Genomic DNA, 6,000 nt, shown 5'->3' on the forward strand with positions numbered 1-6,000 from the left:
TCATGCAAGACAATGAATGTACTGTTAAAAATTCGGCCCACTGTACACTTTGGCACATGAAATATATGTGACAAGAAATGTAGTGGTAAGTTCAGTCTCATTCTCATTAGAGTCATTACAAAGCGTTGGAAGGCAGACAGTCCAGATCCCACCTTGAGGAATTCTGACACAAAGGCAAAGACAACCATCAGCTTGGGAAAGGATGGAAGGCCTGTTAAGTCCTGTACCATGTCATCATTGTCCTTGAAGGTATGTTGGCAAGTATAACTTGTTGACCTTTTCCCTAAGTTCACAGGCCTCAGACCGCAGTGCAGTACACTCTTCTGTCAGTCTGCTCACAGTTGCTTGGCAGGCTTCATTGGAGCATGGTACACTCTCAGCATACACAGGGTTATCTTTACAGTAGCTGTGATCAGCTCTCTGATGACTATCATCTCCACTGTCACCACTGTTATCACAGGGTGCCACCACTCCAGGATCGTGTGTCCCTCTCTTTCTTTTGACAGCTTGTGTTTGCTCAAATTTGCTGTAGCTATTTATTTTTCTTTCTTTACACCGTTGCTCAGGTGTAAGATAAGCAAAACAAACTTAGTACGTAGTCTGGATTCAGTGGATTCTCGCTCTTCTGACCTACAGCGGCAAAATGAGATATAGTGAGATTTTAGAAACTCAGTAAATATCTAGTAACCCATGATGTTATCCATACTACTATACAATGGGACAGTGGTAGAGCAAGCGTCTGCTAAATACAGAAATATGTAAACTGCATGCAGTTTTAGCAGAGTATTCCTCTCAATAATAATGCTTAATGTGTCCAGTATGCTAGTATGCTACAAGCACAGAACAGAACCAGCCCTTTTAACCCGTGTGTTAGATTTATTAAGTGTCATTAACTCTGAAGCCCCAGCAAAGAAAAGTTACCTCAAAATGTACAATCTACTCTGAAACGATCTGGTAGACAGCCTTACTATTGCATTTCAAGTCTAGCTTATTGTCAAGATATACATTATTACATGTAATATGGAATGAGAACACTGAACCGTGTGTGACACTAACTTTAGCTGTGACTGTTCTCTGCTAACATGTAACGCTAGCTAAGCTAATGTCAATTCTGGAGTCAACTTACCAGAAATAAAGTGCTCAGTGCACAGTCTGGAATGCTCTGTTGGTGTCCATTTTGCCCTTTTGATGGCAGCCCGCCATTTCTGTCGTCTTCCTGGGTTTTGGGGTATATTGTAAAATTTGTGTCCAGATTTGTTTGCTTTGCTGTTGCTGTCGTGTAGGCTCAGAGCAGAGACTCAAAGCCACACCACAATAATTTTAGCTGTTTTAGCTGTGTCCAATTGTTCAGGAAAATCTTCCCTCGAAGTCCAGTAGAATCATCAACAGGAGACAGGATTCTGAGCAGCAAAGACTTTAATGCCGGCAAAAAAGGGAAAAACCGTTCACAAAGCACACTAGGTACACATGAAGGGTCTCTCTGAATGACTGGTGGCTTCACATATACCTTAAGGTTTGGACCTTTCCACGCCTATTGTCCATCCCTTTTGCCAACTTTGTTTTATTTGCTCCAATAGGTTTGTCTTTTTGTCCTGAATTGGGTGGTGACTTTTACACCATTAGGTTTTCTGGGGACTTTCCACTGACCTCATCCTGCACCTGTTTATTCATTATTTTATTATTTTTATATGCTTCTGTGCACAGTTTACACCATTATATTTTCATGTGCTTCTGTGCACAGTTTACACCATTATATTTTTATGTGCTTCTGTGCACAGTTTACACCACTAGTTCTCCTCTCTGAGCTGCCTTCCAATTTCAGCCTAAGTTTCAGCTGGCATCTGACACTATTATCTCCAGGCCTCTTTATGTGCTATTTTTTTAAAAAATAATTGTTTTATGCAGGATTACAATAAATGCTTTTTTTCAGGTTTACAGCAGTTACAATGAGATTACATTGACAGTGTGTAGCTACCATAGACAGTGTTTCACTACCATAAAACAGTTTCACAATTACAGTTTTACCTTCTATAGCTTACAGGCCCTTAACCAGGTGTATTCTTTTAATACAGCTGTATCTTGCTTTTCTTTCAATCTTAATGGAAACATAACATGACTACTCCATGCTATCATATTGCATTGCATACTATAACTTTAGTTCATCACAACTTACATAGAAATTACACCACATTGCTACAGCCCACCGCCCAGCAGATAGATGGCATTGTTGTCCTCGGGTGATCCCAAAGATGGCGGCGGGATTACACGGTAACGTCACCGGATGTCTATGAATAGGGGAGACCAGGGATGGTTGAAACAAATGGATGGTTGTAACAGCATCAGTTTCATCTGAATGGGCTAATTTAATAATCATCTCATCAGTGCCATGTGTGACGATTTCCCTCCTGATTGTACACGTGAAATTTCGGGGCTGTGTGAAGAAGTTAAGATATTTTGCAAACAAGCAATTAAGGGGGTTAAGTGCCTTGCTCAAGGGCACATCAGCCGGCTAATGGGGGGTGGGGACATTATCACTCCACCACACTCAAATTTTTTCCTGGGGGAATCGAACCAGCGACCTTCCGATCACAAGCCGCTTCTCCAACCTCTAGGCCACGGCTGCATTTCATCACCATCATGGAGCTCTTGCTGACCAAACAATGGTTGACCGGTGGGGATGATTGTAACACATTCTCAAAAAAGTGTTGCAACCAACCCCACACTTACAATTAAATACATTTTCTCTATTCTACTCCTGTTTTCAGCATACCAAGACAGTGGGACAGGAAAACTGATAGGGGTGTACCTGTACAATGTGGACATGGAGGCCTTTAGAAACTCCAAACCAAAAGAAACATGGATCAGGCGTTTATATTGCAAATTCTGTTCCCATGAAGACTGCACCCCTGGTGGACCTACATACATCTGTCACTACTATGACTCTGACTGGATGGATAACACACACTCATGCACCCCTGTTTTGTTCACTGCATATCTGTGCACACACACGTGCACCCCTTGTTGTTCACTGTATAGCATACTTTTCAAAGGCTCTCATAAAGGTGTCAATATTAGCACTACTGTCAAAGGCAAATAAAAACAATTCTTTGCTTCATCTAATAGCCAGTGTTCTACAACAGTTCATTAGCCTACTGATAATTTAGACTACAGTTTCACTACTTAAAATCATTCTTGTCTAAAAACAACTTAAAAGTCATTCTTTAGCATTTTTGGTGTTATGTCTAAACACATTTATGCATAATTTTGTGGTGTTATCTCAATTTTTAATTCATTACACTTAGTTTTACAACTTACCTCTAGTTGTGGTACAGCTTACCCCAGTAGTGGGACAGGTTCAACAGAACTTCTTCCATTTAACATAAATTAATAAATTTTGTGATATAGTTGAAGAGGTTGTAAAATTATATTTGCACTAACCATGTCAGGGTACTTTACGTCAAAATTTCAAATCTCTAATATAAAAACACTGCAAAGTAAAGGTGCAGAGACAAAAAGCATTACATCCATCCCCATTCTCCCACAGTCTACACAGTACAGCACTGTCAAAATAAAGAAAACAGAAATTCACAACAAACACACACAATGCTTGTACATTCCATGTTAGAAGCATAGCAACACTTCAGTGCCGGTACAATAACCAGTCAGTGGTCTGTGGATGCTGACATGGTGACATCACAGGAATATCATGTTGGTCAGTTTTTCATTAAATTTCAAAGGATAACCCCTTGATTTCACTCACTTAAACTCAAGAGCTCCACCTTACCCTCAGGATTTTTTATGTCCCACTAAAATCATCATTAGTTGTTTGTTTCAAATATTTCTTCATCATAATGAGCACTGTATCCTTTAGATGCAGCCAAATAAGCCTAATATTGTTTTTCCACACTTTTGTTATGCATGTTAACTGAACTGATGTTAACATGCATAACTACTAGTTACTTCAGTACAGTCACTGTTCTATGCTAATATCATGATCCACCTGCTGACCATTTGCACTGTCTACTTCACTTACTTGCACAACTTCCATTCTGTACGACCTCACTCTTGTACACTTCACAGAACCATATTTATTTTATTTTACTTTGTTTTATTTTACTTTATTTTATTCTATTATTATACTGTATGTTGCTCGTTTTTTATGTTTTATGTATGCACCAATCACTAAGACAAATTCCTAGTAATGTGAAACCTCTTCACTTACAGGGCAATAAAGATAATTCGGATTCGGATTCGGATAACATGTTATAGGTCACCTGCAGCTGCATCAACAGAAAAGCTGAAATAGAGAACAAAATTGCTGTCGTGTCACAAAAGGGGCAATTTAATGACTAATTCAAATATGCTGTTATTTAGTATGCCTCCCTTCATTTTGTCTTGACCCTTGAATTGAATTTTAACATATTCCCCATTCCGATGGGACCTGTGTAAAGTGAGTTGCACATGACAGCCATCGTGAGACACATTAACAGCCCTATTAATTTAAAGGAGATAAAGAGACAAGGGCGATTTTGGATCTGTTTAAATGGATGAAAGATAGACCTAGCATTACACTTGAGCAGCTGCAAAAAACTATAAACTTTTTATATCCGTTGTAAATAAATTGATATGAAAGTGAAAAAGAGCTTTCATTGTCAGACAACCCGCAATAAGAGACTTCTGTCATATAAAAGTAACAATTTGTCAGCCCAGGCATGAGAGCTTGATAGTAGTCGAAAGATGTATTGATGAATTGTCAAGCAGATGTGTTAAAGGAGAAGTCAGGCAAGAATGATCCTGCATTTGCGGCACTACAGACTGACATGTTGTTAAAATGTCTCCCTACTGAAAGAATCATAATCCTCCCAGTCAAATTTCTATCTCACAGCACTCCCTCCGAAGCAGGATCATCATTCTGATTTTACCACATTCAAAGTTTCAATGCAACCATCTTTTCTGTTTTTCTAAAAGTTTAAAATATTACCAGCAAAGGCTAGCAGTGAGGCATATCCATGGCAAGGTCAGTCTGTCTGTTTGTTAAGAACAGGATCTCTTGTCAACTACTGACCAGATTGCCATGAAATTTGGGATGTATATTCATAGTCCGTGGAATTTTCCTACTGATTCTGACATACCAACACAGCAAATTTGTAAGGACTAGTTCACCAAAATTACAACAACTCTAATTTACTACTCAAGACATCCAAACATATTTTTTCCCAGTTTTTCAGTATTTCCCCCATCTCATTCAGATTTATTTCTACTTAACACAATAGAGATAAATATAATTGCTCTATGGCACTTCACAGCATCAAAAGTTAGTTAGTTTTAATAAAAACAAAACCACTCCAGAAGCAGTGTCCCAGGTATACACAGACCTATATATGAATTCTTTGAAACTATGTCAAATCAAAAAAATGAAACCCTGTGAAAAGAGCTAAGAATGTGTTATTTTGTTATTAGTCCAGTGCACCGTTAAATAACCATTGCTGTAATATGGAATGAACTTTGCCAAGAGCAAGCTGGAGGCTAGTTCCAAGACCAGACTCCATTGGTAGAATCGCAGCCAGCCCCAATGATGTTGACAATGAAGATGGATCTATGGCTATTCTGCCAACTTGAGTGGTCACGACTGAGACCTCTTCATTTCCAGAAGACCAGGTCATGGCTCATTAGTAGCTCAACATTTCACTGTCCTGGCGTTTACATTTTGTACTCTGACATACCTTTGAATCCCACACACTCGGGGTAAATGAAGCCTCTTACATCAATGTGCAGAAAGGCTTCTGTACACCTTCAACAAATAGCCCGCATGGTTGTGCTGCAAGTAGGGGGGATAAAATGAGTAGCCAATGTGCTACGGATGTACTGTCTGGCAGAAGATTGCTCAGAGGCTGCAGCTATGCTAGCAACTCTGCAAGACTCTTCTTAAAGAAGGGTGATTAAGCTGAAAGCTAATGTGAGCATGCATGCTAGTATGGAAATAATAAATGCATATGTCAT

The sequence above is a fragment of the Scatophagus argus genome, chromosome 3, assembly GCF_020382885.2.
Source record: "Scatophagus argus isolate fScaArg1 chromosome 3, fScaArg1.pri, whole genome shotgun sequence".
Taxonomy (NCBI): Eukaryota; Metazoa; Chordata; class Actinopteri; family Scatophagidae; genus Scatophagus; species Scatophagus argus.